This window comes from Marmota monax, unplaced genomic scaffold (assembly GCF_021218885.2).
Source record: "Marmota monax isolate L192 unplaced genomic scaffold, Marmota_monax_Labrador192_F-V1.1 WCK01_AAM20220418_F8-fsc00052, whole genome shotgun sequence".
In the NCBI taxonomy this organism is placed as follows: domain Eukaryota; kingdom Metazoa; phylum Chordata; class Mammalia; order Rodentia; family Sciuridae; genus Marmota; species Marmota monax.
In genome coordinates, this window is record NW_026693473.1 from 8170782 (window position 1) to 8196720 (window position 25939).

A 25939-nucleotide genomic window follows, 5' to 3' on the forward strand; every position below is an offset into this window, starting at 1 on the left:
TAAAATATATTCTTAAACAGTTGCATGATTTACATCATTTTTTGAATGTGCAAAAATTTATGCTTTAATAGAAACCTATTGTTTTGTTTTCAGTTTTTAACATAAGTTTATATTAGGGAATTACTAATATAATACAAGCAATAATCTATATAAACATTAGTATTCTTTTATATCTAGGATAAATTTCAAGCAGGGGAATAAATCAAAGACTGCTAACTGCCTTCTAAAAATGTTTATGCCAATTTGCTGCCCAATGTAAATTTTGACAAGAGAAGGCTTTTTTAAGGCACAATATAAAAACTATAAGCCATAAAGCGAAAGACAAATATAGTTTACTATGTAAGAAATGAAAATTTCTGTGAAGCAAAACCACAAATAATTTGGGGTACTGAAGACTTTTACCCCTTTGGAGGCACAATCCTCATGAAATTTACAATTAGTAATTAATTTAACATGTTTACAACTAAAATGATTCTGTGGTTCATGAAGGCAGATATCAGTATATCCTTCCAGATGTAGTGGTGCTCCCAACTACTTGGGAGGCTGAGGCAGGAAAATTGCAAGTTTGAGGCCAGACTTGGCAACTTAGCAAGACTATGTTTCAAAATAAAAATAAAAAGGACTGGGTTGAGTACACCTGGGTTCAGTACCCAGTATTGGCGGGTGGGAAGTGATGTGAAATCAGTGCATCCTGTCTTCAATACACTCTTAAGAACCAGTATAGTGGCTGGTACACAGGACCTTCTTATATATTAAATAAATGAAATAGGAATAATCTAACATGAATAATAATCTAATAGGAAAATAATAATAATCTAATATGAAAACACACATAGGAAAACCAGGCACAAACAAAAAGTATGTCCAACACATAAAAAGATGTCCAAACTTAAAAAATGCCAAATTAAAACTCTCATATAATCCATAAGACTGGCAAAGCTGACTGGTTTAACTCTTGGAAGGTAATTTATCAATTCTCTTAAAAATTTAAGTGTGAATATTTTTTCACCAGCAGTTCTAATACTAGGAATTTAACTTACAGGAAAAAATGTGTAAGTATCAATAATTTCATTGCATTGTTATAGACAAAATAATTGGAAATCAGTGTTAAGTGTCCATCACGCAATAAAGAATTCATAAAATAATTTGTGAGTTCCACATCACAGAGCAATATAAAGGTTCTCAAGAAAAATATCAAGAGGTTAAAGGGAAAGCCAGGTGTGGGAGGGAAAAAATAGGACTCTTCTAAGAAAAGTTAATGGACAACAAGTATGGGCCAGAGGTTGGGGAGAATAAAGGAAGAGTGCATACCAGAAAGGCAGACTGAAAGCTGTTCATCATCCACTGGAGATGCTTTTGGATTGTTCTTCCCACCTCCCAGATGATTTTCTAGTTTGTATTCATTGCACACCAGGGGAGCTTCCAGTGGACTTTTACAGTAAGGGTGGTCCTGCAACTTAGAATTAAGAATGTTCTGCTTGAAAGATCCATCCTCCTCCATCTGATAGGAGTTCTCATTTGAACACTCTTTTCAGACACAGGCCCATCTACACTACTCACAGATTTATCTGCTCCGGTCACTGACAGCTTTACTCTGTCATCACTGACAGTGCTTGTCCGATTTTCGTGGTTCAGAGTCAATCTCTTTTTCAGTTTCTGAAGTGAACGTTTTGATAAGGGCATGTTGTGAATCAGCTCCGTACACTCCCACTTTGGAGAGGAACAAGGTGATTGGTCCCAAGGATATGTGGCACTGCCATTCTGTTGGTCAGGGAATGCTTCATCTAAATTAAGCTTCTTGTCCGAGAAAGGATTTCCTTTAGGGTAGCCATCAGGCATATGGGAGTTCTTTCCCTTCACTACAACATTGCTGTCCATATCTGGGAAGTATGGCTGATGCTGACAAGAAGGATCTTTAGGTTCTGGGGAAGAAAATGGGCTACAACTGCCACCCTCTGTATTATCCTTAAGGGTCTCTTAGTGGTTCCCAGTGACCTTCTGTACTAGCTTCGCTGGGCTTTCCTTGGCTTGCAAACTTTGCTTTTCGTACTGAAGAGCTGGGATCTGAGAATCCTAGACTGAAATCTAATCATGGATAATTTCTCATATGTCATCAGAGGAAACATTTATATTCTTCAATGTTGGTTAAGCTGGAACATTTTTGGAATAGGGTCCCCCACTCCTGTGGTACTCTAGTCCTTGGTAGCAGCCATAACAAAAGCATTTTCTCTTATGATTTCTCAAGGTGACTACAATCTTGCCACTCTCACTAGGACCTTGGCTTTCCCCAGTGAACTTCATGGGACACTCAGAAGCCTGTGGCACTGTCCTAGGTCTATGACCATTGGTCTGACCTAATGCACTACTTGCTGGCAAGCCAGCAACTGCCTTCAAGAGACTCTTCACAATATTAATGGTCCAACTCCTTTGCTGATGATAGCAAGTTCTCTGCTTGGAGTTACAGGAGACTCCCTGAGAAAGAAATGAAGTACTTAGTGTCCTTTCTTTCCACTTTAGAAAACTAGGATTTTGAGTAGGCACACTGGATTTCGTCTTCACAAACGGATTCATCCTGAATCCACAATTTCTGGATTTCAGGAGCCTTCTTTGTACACTGGAAGTGACTCAATTGTCTATTCCAAGTAAATGGCCTTCCCAACTTAGCATTCAGAATGCATAAATGTTGATGAAAGTAGAATTTCTTCAAGTCTCCAAACCCAGTATTCCATTTCTCATAAAAGGCTAAGTGGATTCCTTTCATCCACAGAATTTTCCTGTATTTTCATTTTTCTGAGGCATAATGAGATGTGGATGTAGCTACAAAGAAGAAAATATAAAGAAATATTACATATCAATCTAAAAGTAAGGTCATGAAGGCATTCACAGAAATGAAGGCAAAAAATTGAAAAAAGAGCATATATACTTCAATTTAGAACAATTAAATAATGAAATTCTACCCTGATCAAGGTTTTAATCACAATGAAAAGTAGGAAAGAGAGAAGACATGAGCAGTCTAACAAGACCCCACTTGCCATATATATGCCTTGGGTAGAAATAAGTTTCAAAAATCATTTCTCAGGATGGATTCTATATCTGAAGAAGTGCACAGACCAGGGCATCAGAAGAGACTTTCTAAGTGTTGGCTCTGTTTCTCATTAACTAAGTGACATTAAAAAAGTCATCCACATTTTGTGTTCTCATTTATAAAATGAAGAACACAGAAGGGAAAGGGAACCAAATACCACTTAAGACTAATTCCATGTTCTTTCTTATTTGTTTTTCTGTCATACTGGGGATTAACCCAAGGTCTCGCATGGAAATTGGATTTTTTAAAAGGCCAGGTATGTGCTTCACCAGTGAGCTACATGCTCTGGTCCCATATCTACTTATTTAGAATTTGCCCATAGCAAAACGACTTGTTTCCTATACCAATATTTTAAAAGGGCAGGTACTTTGCTCTGTAGAGTCATCCACAGGTAGATACTCCCTCAATGCATGATATCAGTATCTCAAGAGAGAGAACAGACTGCTCCTTGACAGTCAAAGACTCTCTGAATGACTGTGCAGGAAAAGGATTCCATCAGGTGCTCTCACCCAGTTATTCTGGTTCTCAAGTGAATATAAAGAACAAAAACCAACACAAGCATACACACGTAAACTTCAGAAACACGTTTGATGATAAGAGATGGGAGAGGGAATGAATGGCAATTAAAAGCAAACACAATTTACCCTCAAGTTAGTAATATCTAATATTACTGAAGGTTTTAGGCATCAGCCATTACAGGTCAGTGAAAGAAATACAAGACTATGAATAGGAACCAATATTCTAATTTCAGCTTGCTGACAACTTATTAATAGTTTTCCCAGCCTTGGGGTGGGGCGGGGTAGGGAAGTATTTCCTTACTGTGCATCAGTTTTCTATCAGAACAAAAATAGAAGGATGGACATATGTACTTCACTTCTTGTTGAAAATCCCACTAAGATAACAAATTGCTAATTTTTTTTTCCTCATCCAGAGCTCAGGATCAAACCCAGAGCCTTATCTAGGACCTCATGCATGCTGGGAAAGTGTTATACCACAGAGCTACATCCCCAGCATGGAAATTGGATTTTTTAAAAGGCAAAGCCCCTCAAGGGCAAAGACAATGAAAGAGGAGATAACAACAATAAAACTTTGAAAGGACCAAGCAGATGAATGAGTAGCAGCAGAATCAGCAGGCCAAAAGAGCTGAAATCTAAGCCAATGGTAAGGGAGGCCAAGAGGCAAGCTTAAAATTAGAAGCAACAAATATGAAAATCAGGAGTATGGGTGGAGCTGAAAAAGGAAGAACTAGTTGAAAATCTACAAAGCAGGTGGGAATCTGGGTACACTGGCACAAGCATGCCACCCCCACAACTCAAGGGTCTAAGGTAGGAGGATCATGAGTTTGAGGTCAACCTCAGCAGTTTAACAAGACCCTGCCTCGACATGTTAAAAAAAAAAAGGCAAGGGGGTTGTTGGGGATGTAACTCAGTGATAGAGTGACCCTGGGTTCAGTACCCCCACCCCTACCCAAAGAGCAACAGCACTCGGGCCCCCAGATCTCTTTCCCCTACCCTCACAAATAACCGAAGTTTCATTTTCTGGGAGGATAACAAGGATAGTCAGGTAAACCATGTTCAGCTGAGAGTTAAGCTACTAAATGAGTTTACACAGTGAACTCCACCCCCTTTCCCATTGGCTTCCAGAACACTGGCAGCCAAGTATATACCCCTCAGAAGGAAACCAGTATATGGGGTGGGGAATATATAACATAATACCTCAACAAAAAGGCCTGAACAATTACTCTACTGTGTACCCTAAAGGTTAAGAAAGAGACTCCAGGTCCCTCCTCATTCTACTGCTCCTCCCTTACCCAAGTTTATTATTCAAAAAGAGTAAAACAGAAGATCTGCAGACAGGGATTCCAGGCACAGTTTGAAGATGGAATTATACAGTGAATATGAGATTTCCAACATTTGTTCCCTCTGTTTCCCAGAATCCAGGCAGTCTTATCTTATCCATCCAAGCAGAAGATTGAAAGTCTATTTTCTGGACAATTTGGTTAGTTCACAAGAACATCCATAAACAGACAGATATTTCCCACAAAATGACCCTATATTGCTAGCAGTACACCCCAAAGGAGATGTTCCACCATGTATTCAGAATTTCCAAGCAGCTTGTTAGTGTGGCCATTCTTTTTTGTTTGTTTTGTTTTTTTGGTAACAGGAATTGAACCCATGGGCACTAAACAACTGAGCCACACCTCCAGCCCATTTTTTATATTTTATTTTGAGACAGGGTCTCGCTAAGTTGCTTAGGGCCACAAATTGCTGAGGCTGACTTTTTTTTGTGATTCTTTGTGACTTGTGATTCTCCTGCCTCAGCCTCCTGAATGCTGGGATTAAAAGCATTTGCCACCAAGCCCAGCCTCAGTGGTTAGTCTTAAAAATGACCTTAACAACCAAAAATTACCAGATTTCTAGGGATGAAAAGCAGACTAAAACAAAGATAAAACAAAAACTATATATAATAAAAATTTTTAAACTAACCAAAATGGACAGAAAAGGGAGTTAATGTTTAATATGAACAGAATTTTTATTTGGGAAGATGAAAAGGCTCTGGAGATAGATGGTGGTGATAGATGCAAAATAACATGAATGTACTTAATGCCACTAAGCTGTCCACATAAAAATGGTTAAAATGGTAAATTATGTATATTTTACCACAATAAAATAAAAGGATACTTGGGTCATGTATGAGGCCTGGGTTCAATCCCCAGTGCTGTGAAAAAAAGAGATGTAAAATAAAATCTTAATGTTATATGTACAAATAAAGATGTTATTGTTTTTAAAAAGAACAATGAAAAACGGCATATAAAGCCTAACAGACAAGTGCAGTGGAACACACCTATAATTCCAGTGACTCAGAAGGCTAAGGCAGGAGGATTGCAAATTTCAGGCCAGCCTCAGAAATTTAGTGAGGTCCTAAGGAACTTGCAAGACCTTGTCTCAAAAAGAAAGAGAGAGAGAGAGAGAACTGGAGGTATATCTCTGTGATTCATGGGTTCAATCTCTAGTATCACAAAACAAGAAAAGAAAGAAAGCTTAACAGAATTAAAGACAACTGATGAATAAGCCATAATTGCAACAATCCATCATGGATTTAGAGCTATAGTATTCCTAATACATAAAAAGGTCTTATTGAGGAATAAAGGACAAAAAGCCTGTTGGCCTACTGGAAAGATGAAAGAAAGACCTAAGAAGACAATTCACAATAAATCTTCTAAATTGTCCTTAAACATAAGATGTTCAACTTCAGTCATAAGGTTGGGCATGGTGGCAAACACCTGTAATTCCAGTGATTTGGATACAGAAGGACTGCAAGTTCAAAGCCAGCCTCAGCAACATAGTGAGGCCCTAAGCAACTTGGTGAGACCTTGTCTCAAAAAATAAAAAATAAAAAGGGCAGGGAATGAGCTCAGTGGTCAAGTACAACTGGGTTCAATTCCCTGGTAACAAAAATAAAAAAGGCAAAAAACAACCTCACTCATAAGAAAATTGGCAAAGGTCAGGCCATGTAACTCAGTGGTAGAATGCTTGTCTAGCATGTGTGAAGCCCCAGGTTCAATCCCAGAATTAAAAAAAAAAAAAAAAGACTGAGAAACAGACAGACAGACAGACATATTCTGCTATTCTGTGGGTGGGGAGAAAAGACATTTTCTTTGTTTCTTTCCTTCTTCCTTTTTTCAGTGGTAGATGGACACAATACCTTTTTTAAAATTTATTTTTATGTGGTGCTGAGGCTCAAACCCAGTGCCTCACATGTGCTAGGCAAGCGCTCTACCAGTGAGTCACAACCCCTGCCCAAGAAAAGGCATTTTCATACTTTGCTGGTGGGGTTACAAATGGATACAATCCTTTTGGAGAAAAAATTATTTGTTAATATTTAATAAAAGTACAAAAGTATTTACCTTTACATGCAGCATCCCCATTTTAAGGAGTTTACTCTGAAGACATACCTGCAATAAGAAAAATACATATGTACAAGACTATTCACTTCAAGAATGTTTCTAATAGCAAAATATTGGAAACAACCTAAATGTACATTCACAGGAGCGTGCTTGAATAAACTATGGCTTATCCACACAATTAATGAAGCTGTAAAAAAAAAAAAAAAGTATTCAGCCAGATGTGATGGCACAAGCTATAATCCCAGCAATTTGGGAGGCTGATATAGGAGGATGGCAAGTTCAAGGCCAGCCTGGGCAATTCAATGAGGTCCTCTGTTGAAATAAAATAAAAAGGGTTGGGAATGTAGCTGAGTGGTAAAACGTCCAGGGCTCAATCCCTACTATGGGTGTCAGGGAGATTTTCACTATATGAACAAACATGTAATGACTTCCAGAACATATTATTAAGTGAATAAAGTTCAAATGAGTAGGAATAATATGCCACTGTATGAAAGGTGGGAACCAGGAGAAAAGAATGGAGGAATTGGGAAAGAGTATAAAAGGAGAGGAAAAGTACTTATCTGAATACATATGCTTTTTTGTAAAGTTTTGCCTTTTTAGAACCATGTTAATGCTTCGAATACTTAAACAAACCTAACTGTATTTCAAATGAATAGCATAACCTTACTGAAGAAAAGAATTAGCTAAAGAAACTTTGGAAAATAATATTTTGGCTGTATGCTCTAGAACTAAAGACAAAAAGACTGTGAACAATCGTTGTACACTAGTTCTAGATGGAAAACTTGCTTTTCCACAGAAATGTGTATTTATATACATGTATATTTATTTTTATTTATTTGTTTGTTTTCTAAGGGAGTGGTGGGAGAAAGTTCTTGGGATCAAACTCAGGGTCTCATGCATTCTAGGCATCCACTCTATCACTGTGCTACATTACCAGTCCTAAAACCATCCCTATTCTAAAATTGAGTGAATAAGCAAATATGTTGTGCATAATTACACTAGGGTTTTCACTGCTGGAGAAAGAAAAACTACTGAAATAATAATGGCTTTGAAAGAAACAAAGTGAGAATGAACCTATGGTGCTACACTGAAATTGGAGGTATCAGAATGAATACATAGTATTTAGTATACATACAGATATAAAAGTGTACGTGTGTGTGTGTATTAGAATACTTGAGAGAAAGAAACAGGGCAAAGAAAACACAAGATATCCTGGAATATCATTAGGGTGCTAGATTTTTTAAATTAAAAAATTAAGAATGACATGTCAAAAAGACACAGAAATCAACTTGAAGAGACTCACAATGGCCAAGAAAACTTTTGAGCAACCAAATGCATAATGACACTGGTGGGTTATAATCCAAAAATAAGTTAAATTTGAGTTTATAGTGATACAAAAAAAAACTTGACTCAATAAATAAATAGGGAAAAGGGGTAGCTCTTCCTTATGCAGAATTTCAAAAACGTAGAGAAGGAATGATGGAAATCTACAACCCCTCCAATAAGTAAGAGACTCAGGCAAGAATAATCAATGAATACTAAAATTAGAGAGTTAAATTACAATAAGAAAAAAGACATTTATAGCACTATATCACTCTTGTGGTATTCTGGTCAAACATGTGTAACCTGAATTTACTCATGAGAAACAACAAGACACTGACTGGCCACAACTCTTCAAAGGTGTCAATCAAGGTCAAAGACATTAGAAACCATAGAGATTAAAAGACTAAGACTAAGGTTACATGGCAATGAAATGTATAATCCTAGACTGAGTTCTAATCTAGAAATGGAAATTAATAGGACCAGACAAAATTTAAATAAAGCTTGTAGACCAATTAACAGTATTTTTATTCTAAAGACAATTTCATGATATGTCAAGATCATTGTACTGTCATGTGTAGCTAATTAAAACAAATAAAAAAAGAAATGATATTGTATGATCATGAAAAAAAGACAATTTCATAGTTTTGATCATGTGCTGGCTACATTATACTACAGAAAACTTAGGTGAGGTATATGTGAAAATTTTTTCATGTTTTGCAAATTTTAAACACACACGCACATATACTTAAGGTACAAGTATTGAACCCAGGGATGCTCTATCGCCATGCTATGTTTCCAGCAGCCCCCTCCTGTTATGGTAAAACTGGGATTGAACCCAGGACCTTGTGCATGCTAGGCAAGTGCTCTACCACTGAGCTACACCCCCAACCCCTAGCCATTTTTATTTCTTATGTTGAGATAAGGTCTCCCTAAATTACCAAGGCTGGCCTCGAACTTGAGATTCTCCTACCTCAGCATCCTGAGTTGCTGGAATTACAGACATGTGCCAAAATGACCTTCATTGCAACTGTTATTGAAAGTCTGAAGTTATTTCAAAATCCAAAGTTTTTTAAAAAGCAAACAGTTAAAATTGAGGACAATAGACAATAGACTGAAATTAACATGGAAGAAAATGAATGGATTAGGTCAGTAGGTCAAATATCCAAATAAGGCTGGGCACAGTGATGCAGACCTGTAATCCCAGTGGCTCAGTAGCCTGAGACAGGAGGATTGTGAGTTCAGAGCCAGCCTCAGCAACCTAGCCAGGCACTAAGCAACTCAGTGAGCCCCTTTAACTAAAATGTACACAAAGGGCTGGGCATGTAGCTTAGTGGTTGAGCATCCCTGGGTTCAATACCCAGTACCAAAACAAAAAATCCAAATAAGTTTCAGAAAAAGATTAAGAAAGTACAGAAAGAGTCAGATGTGATGTTGCATACTTATACTGCCAGTGACTCAGGAGTCTGAGGCAGGAGTATCCTAAGTCTAAAGCCAGCCTGGACAACTTAACAAGGTCCTAAAGCAATTTAGTGAGCTTCTGTCTCAAAAAAAAAAAAGAAGAAGGAGAAGAAGAAGAAGAAGAAGGAGGAGGAGGAGGAGGAGGAGGAGGAGGAGGAGGAGAAGGGTGAAGCTCAGAGGTAAAGCACCCCTGAGTTCAATCACCACTACCAAAAAAACAAAAAAACAAAAAAACAAAAAAACCTTAAATTTAAAAAAGGGGCAAGATTCTAGGAATTAAGTCAGGAAAGAAGGCTATAGGATTTTCCACCTTTAGCTTATAAATATGCACGTTGTTTCTTTATAAAGCACTGCCTCACAACTATGCATAGTATCTGCCACTCCAAATAATAACCCTTCTCCACTCCAGATAATTAATGTCTGTTAACCCTATTAATGTGTATTGGGAGAGGAAAAAAAGGTAGGTCTGGACATATTTTTCTTGAAAAGATCTTCACATAACTTCTTATGTATGTTGTTTCACTTCCACCTTCATTTAAATAGGACTAGGGGTAAAAAGCACTTGCCTCCACACAGAAGGCCCTGGGTTCGACCCCTAGCAGCACCAGGGTAGGAGTACTCAAATGTGGTGTGGTAGCACATGCCTATCGTTCAGTACTTGGGAGATGGGGGGAGGATCACTTGGGCCCAGGAGCTTGAGACCAGCCTGGGGAGCATAGTGAACCCTATCTCAAAAATAAAATAAAATCAGTTTTTATTAGTACATGACATGGCTAGTCCTGAAACTTAAAAGGTTTTCTGGCAGGGTGCAGTGGAGCATACCAGTAAATCCCAATAGGTCAGGAGACTGAGGTCCTCAGCAAATTGGCAAGACCCTGTCTCAAAATAAAAAATAAAAAATAAAACAGGGCTGGGGATGTGGTTCAGTTATTAAGCACCTCTAGGTTCAATCCCTGGTACCAAAAAATAATAATAATAAAATAAATCTTTCTGGTTCTCTCCACTGTTAGGATTCATCTTTCTCAAAGCTCCTAAGAAGTTGCCACTATTTTTTTCTGCTTTCCAGCTTCTAGAATTTTGTTTTCCTTACTCCTGTTCTTTGTCATTCTGAGGTTTTAAAAAAAACTGTTTTAATAGAACTTTCAGACTGGCACAGAATTATACGTACATGTCCAACCAAATCCACTATCTTTAACATGACATTGTCAAAAAAAAAAAGTCTTGGACAATTAAGCAAGACACTGTCTCAAAAAATACAAAGGACAGCCAGGTGTGGTGGCACACACCTGCAATTCCAGCTGCTTAGGAAGCTAAGGCAGGAGGATCACAAGTTCAAGGCTAGCCTCAGCAACTTAATGAGACCCTCAGTGATTTAGCAAGACCCTGTTTCGAAATAAAAACTAAAAAGAGCTGCAGAGTGACCCTGGGTTCAGTACCCCTACCCCCCCAAATAACACTTGGACCCCCAAATCCCTTTCCCCTATCCTCACAAATATGTACTTCAGTAGATAGAGCACTCCTGGGTTCAATTCCCAGTAGTAGGAGGAAAAAAGTCAAGTTGCAAAGTAATATGTATGAGTCCATTTTTGTTAAAAGGGGAAATTATTATGTATATGTTTGAATAGAGGTAAATGTCTAAAAGAATATACACCAAAATATTAAAAGTTTAAGGCCACAGTTCCCCAACTGCAACCTAGGGTTTTGCAGTGAATTCACAAGGGTACCACAGGATATTCTAAACTAGAGGGGAAAAGAAATGATAAACAAATAAATAAACTGGAGAGAAAAAAGTGCTGCATCCAGTAAACACCCAGTAAACCACTAGTTCAAGATAGTTCAGTTTATAAAGTAGATCATGATGGTACATGCCTCTAATCCCAGTGACTCAGAAGGCTGAGGTAAGAAGATTGCCCGTTTGAGGCCAGCCTCAGCAATTTAGTGAGAACCCATCTCAAAATAGAAAACAAGCTGGGCATGGTGGCTGGCACCTTTAATTCCAGCAGCTGAGGAGGCTGAGGCAGGAAGCTGATCACAGGTTCGAAACCAGCCTCAGCAACTTAGTGAAGCTATCAGTGACCTAGAGATACTCTATCAAAATAAAGCCTCTAGACTTCAAGTCTCTTCTCTGTACTCGCAGTCATATTACCTTTAAGTAGTAGTATTAGTAGTGGTACTGGGATTGAACCCCAGTAGCTTTACCACTGAGCTACATCTCCAGGTCTATTTATTTTTTGTTTATTTTTTAAATTATTTTGCTTTATTTTTATTGTTGTGGCAGGAGTTGAACTCAAGGGTACTTAACTACTGAGACACATCCCTAGCCCTATTTATTTATTTATTTATTTATTTATTTATTTATTTATTTTGAGACAGTTTCTAACTTATAATCCTCCTGCCTCTCTGCCTCTGCCTCAGCCTCCAGAATTCCTGGGATCACAGGGATGCATCAACATGCTTGGTGCAAAATACCCTTATATCAGAATTTTTCCATGGTTTTTGAAGGCTCAATATAAAGGTATACCAAAAAAATTTATAATATAATTTTATGTAATTCTGCCAACCAACAAACATAAGCAAGCAACAGTTGGTAAAAAAAAAAAAAATTCAATGTAATTTTTACTACTTTCATTTTAAAAAAAGGGTTAAGGAGTCTAATTGGTTAGGAAACTACAAAACAGAATTCCACAGAGTTACTACTTTTCCCCCCTCTGGGCTCAAGGCACTATTAAACCCAAAACAGAGCCAAGCACTATGATGTGTGTGCATGTATCCTGGAGACCTGGAAGGCTGAGGCAGGAGGACCTCGTTTGAGGTAGGGTGGGCAACATAGTGAGACTCTTTCTCAAAAAAAAAACCAAAAAACTGAAGTAGAATTTTTTATTCAAGTATTAAACAAAGAAAAAGAGAAAACTATTAAGGCAGCAAACTATTGGACATCTTGCTGCACTTGTTTATAAACTAAAATGTGAAATCTCATCTGTATCTGTTTTCAAGTCATGAGCATCACCTGAGAAGCTGTGTGTGTGTGTGTGTGTGTGTGTGTGTGTTGCTAGGGATGGAACCTAGGGCCTCCTGCATGCCAGCAAGTGTACTGTCACTGAGATGCAACCCCAGCCTTTGAGAACCTTTTTTAGAAATACAGAGTCGGGGATGTAGCTCTGTAGCAGAGTGCTTGCCTAGACTTTTATGAGGCCCTGAGTTCCATCCCTGCTTGTGAAATAAATCAATATAGCACTTCAGACATACTGAAGTAGGGCACAGACATCTGGAATTTTCTGTTTTTATTTTTTTGTGACAGGGTCTATGCTGCCCAGACTGGCCTTCAACTCCTGGGCTCAAGCAATCCTCCCACATTAGCCTCCCAAGTAGCTGTAAGAGTAGGTGAGACTCAAGTCCTACTTGATGCACTGACTACATCGTTTTCTCTTCTCTCCTAATACTTTTGTAACTTGTGTCCTGTGGTGAGCCGCTTCTGCCATTTCTGCAGATTATGGTCGCCATTACAAGATGACGCTGGCTCCGCTGTGGTCTGTGACAAACAACTCCTTATCTGGGAGAGTTGGCACATGATTTTTCACCACCCTGTTCACCACCCTGTGAGAAAGCTCCACGCGGCAGCTTTGCATTGGGGCTTGAGATGCTTTATTAAGGCTGGGAGGGGCATCCGAGGGGAAGAAGAAGAAATATCAAGGGCCTGAATAAACTGCTGAAAGAAGATTCCCGAGTTGCGTCTTCCTTGCGGGCAAGGGGTCGCGACAGTGTCCACTACACTACAGTGGTGAATATTCTCTCTCCACCAGAGAGAAAGGTAATGCCTCAAATTAACTTAGAATTGTAATAGCCAGTCACTAAAGGATTCCAGTTCCTGAATGGACTCTGTCTACATTTTCAATGAACATGAAATGAATGTTGTAGAGGCAGAGTGAGGGGTCTTCAAAAATAGTTGCGGAGGATTGCTTCTAAAGGGGGACAAGGTGTAAACAAAGGCCTACCCAGCTTTTCTCCTAGTAACAGCCTACTGGGAAAAGCCATCTTGAGTAAAGAGCAAAACTGATTTAAGTCATCCTCTTCAGATACCAACATTTGATCAGTAAGCACAAAACATCTGGGTGACTAGGTGAGGGTCTGGTTTTTTCCTGAGGCTGCCCATGGGCACAGACTGCAGTTAGGTTTTGACTATAAGATCCCAGCACCCTTCTCCAGACCAAACTTAGTTATTCTGGACAAAAGTTAAGACAAAAACAAAACAAACAAAAAACGCAATTAGGAACTTACCATTTGCACCAATATGTGCCCTGTGTACTCTTAAAAGGAGTGTAACTGGATTCCCAAAACATTTCGTTTAAGTCTTCTACTTTACATAGTATATGAAACCCCAGTTTTTAACACGCGAATTAAAGTCACTACCAAAGGCAGAGTAGGATTTCAACTCAGCTCTCCAGATTCCAAGTTCAAAACTCCCACAACCTCTACAGCATTTCTCCTCGGAGTGGCCACACAGTGTAATGAAGGCTGATACCGCCTTGCACAGATGGCATAGAAAAAGTGGGTTCCCCCCACCTTAAAGTCCAAGTGCCATTGCCTTCCTCTAGAAAAGGGTCCCAAGAGCATGGGCCAAGAAACCAAGGCAGGGACGAGGCAGAACTGTCCAAACAACTTAAAAACCCTTGACTTGCAAGCTGACAGGGGCTGGGGTTTCTAACAGCAGTCTTCCTCTCAAAGCCTTTCCTAGCTTCAGGAAGAGTGGCGGGGGACGCTAGCTTTCTGGCTGCCTGCGTCGCAGGGCTTGGGCTGGAGAGAAAGAAGGGGAAGCAGAGGTCCCTCCAGAGGAGCTCCTTCCCCGTCCTTAGAAGACACAGTGCAGGGGAAGAAACTGCTGCCCGCAGCTCGAGGCTGAGCGGGAGTTGGGGGCAGTTTAACGCTCCAGGCCTCTGGCTGAGGCGTTGGGCGGGCGCTCAGCGGCGCGGGGCAAAGCGGGTCAGGGATCCATCGGTCTTTGGCCGAGGGCCATCCGTGCTCCCGCTTACCTGCCTCCCCTGCTCCTGGCACCTGCCCCGCCCACAGCCCAACGAGAGGCTCCTTGTCTTCTCCAGACCAAGGGCAATCACCGCCAGGGAGGAGGTGACCAGCCTGCTTGCCGCGGCCAGGGCTGCAGGCTGCCTAGCATCACATCACCTCTTCCCACGCCTCTCTGCCAGCAGCCGGATCAGAGCTCGGTGCAGGGGACTGGGAAAGCCGAGTTGGAGCGGGGCGTGGCACTGGGGCTCTTGCTTCCGAACCAGTTTCCACCCTCCTGGCACAGTGCTCCTGGCGCCTTTGGACCAACAGTCATCTGCTTGGCACTTCTGTCTTAACAAAAATATTAATACAAAGTAGAGGTTAATGACATAGACGCTTAAATCCTGGTTCTAAGCAGTGTGATCTTGTACAGGTTACACAACTTCTTCAAATGTTGGTTTTGCATAGCTGTCTCCTCTGGTGTGGAGAGAACTGAGGTGTTACTGCTTATTCCCTAACGCTTAAAGAGACAGACCTAGGACTCATGACCATTGAGATGGAAAAGTTCCAATAGTATATTATTACTTGTCATAATATTATCCAAAAAACCTTTAACAGAAATAAGGATGGAGATCGCAATGGAAACAGAGATTGAAGCAGTGCAATAGAATCTCAGAGGTCGTGTCTTCAGCACTCTGACCGTGGTGTCAATGATTGAGTGAGCCAGCTGCCCTAAGAGACGACTGACATTACCATTTGTGTTCAAGTTTTGATTTGGATTAACACATAGGACAAATGTCATGTAGATACAAACTGATTGAAAAGTAATGGCTAGATACAGAGGTCAAATCCAAGAAAAACAGAAAATACTGGTACAAGTTCAAACATTTAGTTTCAGTTCAAAAAAGAAAAATATAGAAAGTAAGATTTTGGAATCAAGATTTGATTTCTCTTTAATCTTCTTGATAGACATTGTACAGAACCTAGTGCAATTCACACACTCAAAAGACCCTCAAACATAACATTCCCCATAATATGATTTACATTGGAGAAGCTGATCTTCTCCAGGTCAGTAGATTTAGGTCTCTCTTCAGCTCTTCAAGAAAGTGAAAAAGTGGAAGAAGAAAAGAGATGGAAGAGAAGGAAGGAAAGAAAAGCTAGAAATTTTAAAGCTTATAGTCTTAATGATAGCCAACCTACCAGAATCTTTTATCACTCAAGATGAAATCAGAAGAAAAGTTCATCAGCTACAACAAATTTTATACATTCTCCAACACAGAAAACCATATAAATATAAAAAAAAATACTGAGGTATGGCATATGTAGTGATAAACTGAGGTCTGTAGAGTTTTCTAGAAAAAGGCTAAAAAGAATTACCAAAGTATAAGACTGTTCAATACTAACTCTATTTCAACCATGTTTGTGTTTATGTTTCTGTGACAAAGTTGATGGATAAGTATAACTTCAAATTTGGTAAGCTGAAAAAAAGACCTATGACTCCTAATTTTCAGAGACTTTTAGAATGATAGAATGTATCATCCTGAGGCCAAATACTGAGGCCTTAATACTGAAGTCCAGTGAGGATACCACTTCTTCAGAGGCTGAGATGTTTTTTTCACCAATAGTCCCCATACCCCTTTGTACTATGCAATTTTTTTTCTGGGAAGGTCATGAATTTTCTGACCCCTCACATCCAGCTGAGGACAGTGGTTACTCTCAGCAACAAACCCCTGGTGCACACCATCTCAGCCACCTTCACCATCTTAGGTTAAGAAGCAATTGTGCTCCCTCCAACCTTCCCTCTCCCATTTCCTGACTGGATACGAGAGTCCTGAGGTCTTTGAGGATGATGATGCCACAGGATGAAAAACTCCTGTGTTACTGATTCATCAGGGGGGTAAACTCCATTTTTAATAAAGAATATCCATACCAAAATGTGAAATAAGCTTTCTGCTAAACCTCTGAAAAGGTGGGGATTTTGTTTGCTTCTGTGAGTAGCATAACTGAGGCAATATAGGCATTAGTCTGATCCAAGAAAGAGATCTGTTCCTGATTACCCAGCTGGTATTCATGCTATTTAGGCATGGTGACAACATCTGGGCATCCTTGTACTTCTGGATGTGCTCTGGATCTTAAAGCTGGCTATCTTTTACCCCCTTATCCCAAGAATCTAGCACAATGCCAGTCACCTACAGGTACTCAATCAATATTTGTTGAATGAAAGATCTGCAAATTAGGAATCAGAATATTTTAAATTCCTGCCCACATCCCGTGCAGGTAGTGTAAATGGGATTCCTCTCTTTGGAAAGGTTTGGCTGAGAAATAAAAGCAAAGAGAAATAAAATGGCGACCCCCCCCCCCCCCCAGAAACAGTAGTTTCAAAAACAGGGGTGGGATAGGCAAGCTGATCAGAAGGATCAAGCTTCTGGCAAAATGGCACCCACACCTGCTTTATTTATATTGGGAGATATCAAAGGCCTTCCATAGCACCTTCTTCAAAAAAAAGGGTAAAGTGGGCTGTTCAGTTCCTAGCAGGTTATGCCCATCTCTGGAGCTACTATGAGGAAGCTTAGAGTGGTTTTGATTTGCATTTCTCTAATTGCTAGTGATGATGAACATTTTTTCATATATTTGTCGATTGATTGTATACCATCATCTGAGAAGTATCTGTTCAGGAAATTGGCCCATTTATTAATTGTGTTATTTGGGTTTTTTGTTTGTTTGTTTGTTTTGGTTTAACTTTTTGAGTTCTTTATATACCCTAGAGATTAGTGCTCTATCTGATGTGTGAGGGGTAAAGATTTGCTCCCAAGATACAGGCTCTCTATTCATCTCAGAGATTGTTTCCTTTGCTGAGAAGAAACTTTTTAGTTTGAGTCCATTCCATTTTTGATTCTTGATTTTAATTCTTGCTCCAAAGGAAGTTCGGGTTCAAAAGCCCACAGTAACCCCACAGGCTTCTGAAGACACCTCTGATCCTTAGTCTAGGCCTTCCCCTCCCCTATATTCAGATAGTCGCTTGACAAAATAATGTAAATTATTTTTGCCACAGAAATTCTAGTGGAATGTGACATGTGGAATAAAATGATTATTGCCTTGTAGATGTTGAACAGTTTTGCATCTATCTTTAAATTTTATTCAGAATTCCTATTTATCTATATAGTTTGTAAGAGCACTTTAAAAAGCATATATTTAAATTCTTGAATTGTGCATGCATTTTATGCTTTGTGCACTCAGAGTAGGCTAAAAGAAAACAGAAAATAAACATTAATAACAAAGAAAGATCAGGTGATCATATTTTTCCTTTTAACTCATCATTATTCAGTCTTTTAAAAATGTTTTTGTAATTGTAGATGGACAGCATTCCTTTATTTTATTTTTTATGTAGTGCTAAGGATTGAACTAGTGCTTCACATGTGCCAGGCAAGTGCTCTGCCACTGAGCTACAGCCCCAGCCCCATTATCCAGTCTTAAAATCAGAATTTTTAATTTTAGTGATGTTTATAAAAATGTTAGAACTTATGTACTTATGAATGGGTAATATTAATAAGAAAAGAAGGTTTTGTCTGGCTGATTCTTTGTCACAGGCAAAATTGAGAATTGGTCAATATGATAGTGGAAAAAATAGACCAGAAAAATTGAAATAAACCTTAAAAACCCTGCAATTAATTTGGATTATATTAAAGTGGAATGCATGGAATTTTGTTAAGGTCTAGGCTAAATTTTATTATTGTATATAAAACCTAATATATTTACAACATTAAAAAAAATTCTTTTGTTATTAGTGTAAATACAATCTTAAGAGACATACACGTTATTAGGAATAGAATAGTAATTGGTATTCCAAGAAGTTCTTGTTTATTTAATCTTGTTTTATTTAATACCCATATTAGTTATATTTTGCATTATCATTAAAACCATATCACATGGTTTAAGTTTAATAGACATTGACATTGAGAAGATACATTTAGATTTTAAAACACTGAAGACTTTGTCAAATAGTTATACTAATTAGAAGACCTTAATATAATTATAATTCTATCAATTCAGAATTTTCCTTCTTAATGTTTTTATTGCAAAAATTATTTTGAGTGGATAGCATCCAAAGTCTATTTATTCTCCAATATCCTTCCTCAGATTATGCCATGGTAGAGAAGGTTTCTTAGCCTTATTTTCTTTTCCATTGCTAGTATTTAAGAGGCTATGGATGAATAGTAAAACTGATAACTGATTTATAATATTTCACCTTCACTTGTTTCTTCCCTGATCCTGTTTGGAAAGGCTTTGTTGATGGTTAAAATAGATAAAATAAACTTGCTGAAGAAGTTGCAAAAAGAAATTAAAAAACACAAATAAATAAGGATACTATATATCATGTATTGAATTTATTTTATGATGAAAATAAATTTTATGAATTGACCAAAGATACAGGAAAAAGTTATATTTAATCATTTTGTTGAAGGGATGAAAAAGAATAATATTGAAATTTCCTCACTCAAAATAATTCTTGCAATAAGCAGCATTAATAAGAGGATGATTTCCAAATTGATAGAATTATAATTATATTATGGGCTTTAGTATCTATTTAACATAACTATTTGAAAAAGTTTTTAGTGTTTCCATATTCAAAAACAAATTAAAACTGAGACCTCCACACTGTCATGTGCCTTTGGAACTAGATAAACTAAGGATAATATATTGGAAGAGCAATAGGAATGATTAACATACTTGAGAGTTTGACGGGGTAGGAAATTAAAATGGAACAGAAAGGACTGAGTAAATATTAAAAGAAAAACATCTTTTACTCAGATATATGTATTTGTATACTTGGGTAAATCTTTTAATGTTACCACATAAGAAAAATTTTGACCTGCAAAAAATGTATCCAATGAAAAATGAGTAACAGCCAATAAGAGTGAATTATTAAAGGAGGTTACTTATCGAGTGCATTTTCTGAATAAGAAAATGGTTTTAGAAAGCTTTTTTATGTTTCTTAGTATTTGTGCTTTGGAAAAATTTGGGTGTGAATATGAATAAATTAATTTTAACTGCTTGCTGAGGGTTTCCTGAATATGAAACACCAGGCCAAGCAATTTTTCATGTTGCACTTTATTTAATCCTCACAGTATCCTATTGACACAACCCGCATTCCTCAGTCTCCTTCAGTTATGTTAATGTGAGCATTCTGTCTTGAGTGCTTCGGTAAATCTGATCTAATATTCTTTCATCCTTCCTCCATCTCTGTGTCTCTCTGGGTCTCTGCCCAGAGAGATATCATGTATTGTATTGCATTGCTAAGAAGACAGCTCAGTCTAAGTATGAAACCACTGCTTTCCTTTAGAAAAAATTATTACTGCTTAACTATAACAATTTTTACTACTTTTTGAACACACTCTGTGTTCTAGTCACTGTTCTAAGGCTTTTGCACATATTATCTTACTAAGACTCATGACAACACAACTCTGTGTGATTGATATTGTCACCTTTGTTCTTCTGCTGGAAAGTATAGGCACAGACAAGTCACATGAATCATCCAGTGCCACATGGCCAGTAAGTGGAAGAGCTGGATTACAGTTCTCTTTGATTTTAAAGCTTGTTCTCAAATTTTTATAGTGTATCATCTTTCTGGAAATTGGTATTAATATGTTATCCAATTTTATAGACACATTTGAATTAAAATTTACATGCAATGAATAAGATCTTAAGTCTACAATGCAAAAATTTTATAAATGTATTTTTTAATCATCACACTGGAAAGATATAGAATATATAAATTACTGCAGAATATTCCCTCACCCTCCTTCCAATCACTAACAAATAGACAAATACTGTTCTGATTTTTACTACCATGGCGTTTTCCTGTTATTGAACTTTATATAAGTGGAATGATACTGTGAATTGAAATTCTTTGAAAAAACCACATCTACATTATGATTCTGCATAATGTTTGACCTTGGCTTACTAGAATATTGTGGTTGGAAAGATGGAATGTTGTACATCAAAATGGATAGAGCTGGAAAGTGTGATGCTAAATGAAATAACTCAGGCACCAAAAGACAAGGGCTGCATTATCTCACTCATATAGAATCTAAAAATGTTGATTTCATAGAAGTTGAGAGTAGAATGGTGGTCACCAGAGGCCAGGAGGAGCAGAGGGGAGGGAAGGATGGGAAACGTTTGATCAATTAATACTAAGTCACAGTTACATAGGAGCAAGAATTTGTGGTGGCTCTTGCATTGTAGAATGACTATATATAATAATACTGTGATATATATTTCAAAAAGCTAGAATGAAGAATTATGAAAGTTTTCACCAAAAAGAAATGATAAATGTCCCGGAGATAAATATATTTTACTTGATTTAAACCCTACACAATATATACATGTATAAAAACATTCACATTATCCCACAAATATGCACAACTTTTGTTTTCATGTAGCAGTTAATTGTTTTTTGTTTGTTTTCTTTTTTAAGAAAAAATTTTCTGGAGATATAATTCTGTGGTAAAGAACCTGCCTACTATGAAGAAGACCTTGGGTTTGATCCCCAGGACTGCATTAAAAAAAAAGGAAAAAAGATAATGCATTTGTGTTGAATTTTGTCAAGTGTTTTATCTAAAATTGAAATGATTGTGACTTTCTACTCTGTATTTTGTTAATGCAATGAATTACACTGATTTTCAAATATTAAATAACTTTTGTATTCCTAGGATGAATTTAAATATTATTCTAATGGGTTGCTAAATTCTATTTTCCGCTCCATCCCTCTCTCCCTCCCTCCCTCCCTTCCTTCCTTCCTTTCTTTCCCTCTCTCCCTCCCTTCCCCCTCCCCCTTTTTTCTTTTTAATGTGGTACTAAGTATTGAACCCAGGGCCTGCTAATCAAGGGCTGTATCACTGAGCTATACCCAGCCTCTCTGTTCCTATTGTAACAAAGAATTTTGTTTCTATATTTATTTTTGTCTCTATATTTATATTCAAATATATTTAAAGTATATTTATTTTAGTTTGTAATTGTCTTTGAAGGCAATATTTTTGCTAGGCTTTGGCATGAAGATTATGTTTGTCTCAGGAAATAAGCTGAGAAACTGTTTTCTGAAGGATGTTCTATAAATTGAACCTATTTTCTATATGAAATACTGACAGAATTGATCATTGAAATCATATTGAGGTTTTTATAAAAATTTATTTTCTTTGGTGGAAATAGGATTATTTACGTTCTTAATTTTTGTTGTGTCATTATTGCTGTCAAGTCAACTATCATTTTTTGATTCTTTAAATTTGAAGCTTTATTATGGTATATGTATACATTTAAGAGAATGTATGTGATGAATATTCTCTTTTAGTATCATAAAATTTTCCTCTTTAACTTACAGCAATATCTCTTGTCTTGCCCCTTCCTTTGTCTTAACAGTATAAACACTTTAATTTTCTTATAGTAAGTATTTGTATGGCATATTTTTGCTTTTTCCTTCAACCTGCCTTTCATATTTAAAGTAACTGCCTATAGCTTATAGTTCAGTTTTGCTTTCCTAATCAAGTTTAACAATCTCTTCCTTCTTTCAATTATGAATAATAAATGATAAGGGCTTGAAAGATTACTATGCAGTGTAATAAAGTTGTTTTGTATAGGACCTCACAAAACCTTAACACACACCTGAAGTCACTTATAAAAGAGATCATTTACCAGTTTTCCAAAATTTTGAGACAATAATTTAGTCAAGACCTTAATGCAAAATGATTCTAAGAACTGATTTCATTTCTTCAATTTAATTTTATCTCAGTGACTTTCATAAATTACCATTTTCCCTTTCATGAATGCATATAACTTTTATGCTTTTAGAAGCTATAAAAGCAATGTGTTTAAAGAAAAATCTTTACTGTAACTCTTGATTTTTGTTCTAAAGTACATTCTTAGTACAAAAGTACACATGTACCTTTATATTATTTTAAAGGTCACTCTAGGGATTGTTTCCTAAACTTATTATTAATGATTTATTCACAGTTAATACTGTACCACTTTATTTTCTTGTCTTTTCTGCTATTGTTTTCAAACATTTCATACTTACACATCTCATAAATCAAACAGCATGGTACAATTTTTGCTTTAAATATTCATGTTTTTTAAACAAATTAAGACAGAATTTGGTTTTTACATTTACTTATATAGTCATCATTTTCAGCGCTGTTTCTTTCTGTAGATTCTACTCTCATCTTGTATATTTATTCTTAGCTTTATGCTTTCTTTTCAATTTTTTATATAACAGGTCTGATTAGGATGAATTCTATCAACTTTCACTTATCTAAAAGTAACTTATTCCTCCTTATGTTTTTTTTTTATTGTTGGTTGTTCAAAACATTACATAGTTCTTGATATATCATCTTGCACACTTTGCTTCAAGTGGGTTATGAACTCCCATTTTTAGCCCATATACAGATTGCAGAATCACATCAATTACACATCCATTGATTTACATATTGCCATACTAGTGACTGTCGTGTTCTGCTACCTTTCCTATCCTCTACTATCCCCCCTCCCCTCCCCTCCCCTCCCCTCTTCTCTCTCTACCCCCTCTACTGACCTTCATTTCTCCCCCTTGTATTATTTTTCCCTTTCCCCTCATTTCCTCTTGTATGTTCTTTTGTATAACCCTGAGGGTCTCCTTCCATTTCCATGCAATTTCCCTTCTCTCTCCCTTTCCCTCCCACCTCTCATCTCTGTTTAATGTTAATCTTCTTCTCATGCTCTTCATCCCTACTCTGTTCTTAGTTACTCTCCTTATATCAAAGAAGACATTTGGCATTTGTTTTTTAGGGATTGGCTAGCTTCACTTAGCATAATCTGCTCTAGTGCCATCCATTTCCCTGCAAATTCTATGATTTTGTCATTTTTTAATGCAGAGTAATACTCCATTGTGTATAAATGCCATATTTTTTTAATCCATTCGTCTATTGAAGGGCATCTGGGTTGGTTCCACAGTCTTGCAATTGTGAATTGAGCTGCTATGAACATCGATGTAGCAGTGTCCCTGTAGCATGCTCTTTTTAGGTCTTTAGGGAATAGACCGAGAAGGGGAATAGCTGGGTCAAATGGTGGCTCCATTCCCAGCTTTCCAAGAAATCTCCATACTGCTTTCCAGATTGGCTGCACCAATTTGCAGTCCCACCAGCAATGTACAAGTGTACCCTTTTCCCCACATCCTCGCCAGCACTTGTTGTTGTTTGACTTCCTAATGGCTGCCAATCTTACTGGAGTGAGATGGTATCTTAGGGTGGTTTTGATTTGCATTTCTCTGACTGCTAGAGATGGTGAGCATTTTTTCATGTACTTGTTGATTGATTGTATGTCCTCCTCTGAGAAGTGTCTGTTCAGGTCCTTGGCCCATTTGTTGATTGGGTTGTTTGTTCTCTTATTGTCTAATTTTTTGAGTTCTTTGTATACTCTGGATATTAGGGCTCTATCTGAAGTGTGAGGAGTAAAGATTTGTTCCCAGGATGTAGGCTCTCTATTTACTTCTCTTATTGTTTCTTTAGCTGAGAAAAAACTTTTTAGTTTGAGTAAGTCCCATTTGTTGATTCTAGTTATTAACTTTTGTGCTATGGGTGTCCTACTGAGGAATTTGGAGCCCGACCCCACCGAATGTAGATCGTAGCCAACTTTTTCTTCTATCAGACGGCGTGTCTCTGATTTGATATCAAGCTCCTTGATCCATTTTGAATTGACTTTTGTGCATGGCGAGAGAAAGGGATTCAGTTTCATTTTGTTGCATATAGATTTCCAGTTTTCCCAGCACCATTTGTTGAAGATGCTATCCTTCCTCCATTGCATGCTTTTAGCCCCTTTATCAAATATAAGGTAGTTGTAGTTTTGTGGATTGGTTTCTGTGTCCTCTATTCTGTACCATTTGTCTACCCGCCTGTTTTGGTACCAGTACCATGCTGTTTTTGTTACTATTGCTCTGTAGTATAGTTTGAAGTCTGGTATCGCTATACCGCCTGATTCACACTTCCTGCTTAGCATTATTTTTGCTATTCTGGGTCTTTTATTTTTCCATATGAATTTCATGATTGCTTTCTCTATTTCTACAAGAAATGCCGTTGGGATTTTGATTGGCATTGCATTAAACCTATAGAGAACTTTTGGTAATATCGCCATTTTGATGATGATAGTTCTGCCTATCCATGAACAGGGTATATTTTTCCATCTTCTAAGATCTTCTTCTATTTCTCTCTTTAGGGTTCTGTAGTTTTCATTGTATAAGTCTTTCACCTCTTTTGTTAGGTTGATTCCCAAGTATTTTATTTTTTTTGAAGATATTGTGAATGGAGTGGTTGTCCTCATTTCCATTTCAGAGGATTTGTCGCTGATATACAGGAATGCCTTTGATTTATGCATGTTGATTTTATATCCTGCCACTTTGCTGAATTCATTTATTAGCTCTAATAGTTTCTTTATAGACCCTTTTGGGTCTGCTAGGTATAGAATCATGTCATCTGCAAATAGTGATAATTTAAGTTCTTCTTTTCCTATTTTGATGCCTTTAATTTCTTTCGTCTAATTGCTCTGGCCAGTGTTTCGAGAACTATGTTGAACAGAAGTGGTGAGAGAGGGCATCCCTGTCTTGTTCCAGATTTTAGAGGGAATGCCTTCAATTTTTCTCCATTCAGAATGATGCTAGCCTGAGGCTTAGCATAGATTGCTTTTACAATATTGAGGTATGTTCCTGTTATCCCTAGTTTTTCTAGAGTTTTGAACATAAAGGGATGCTGTACTTTGTCGAATGCTTTTTCCACATCTATCGAGATGATCATATGGTTCTTATTTTTAAGTCTATTGATGTGGTGAATAACATTTATTGATTTCCGTATATTGAACCAGCCTTGCATCCCAGGGATGAATCCTACTTGATCATGGTGCACAATTTTTTTGATATGTTTTTGTATCCGATTCGCCAGAATTTTATTGAGGATTTTTGCATCTAGGTTCATTAGAGATATTGGTCTGAAGTTTTCTTTCTTTGAAGTGTCTTTGTCTGGTTTAGGTATCAGGGTGATGTTGGCCTCGTAGAATGAATTTGGAAGTTCTCCCTCTTTTTCTATTTCCTGAAGTAGCTTGAAAAGTATTGGTATTAGTTCCTCTTTAAAGGTTTTGTAAAATTCTGCTGTATA

The 25939-nt window shown here is 37.4% G+C and overlaps 1 pseudogene; it reads right to left on the reverse strand.

Annotated features, from left to right (window-relative positions):
* Positions 1-1255: 1255 nt before the first annotated feature.
* On the reverse strand, positions 1256-7013 carry LOC124101734 (sentrin-specific protease 5-like; annotated as a pseudogene).
* Positions 7014-25939: the final 18926 nt, after the last annotated feature.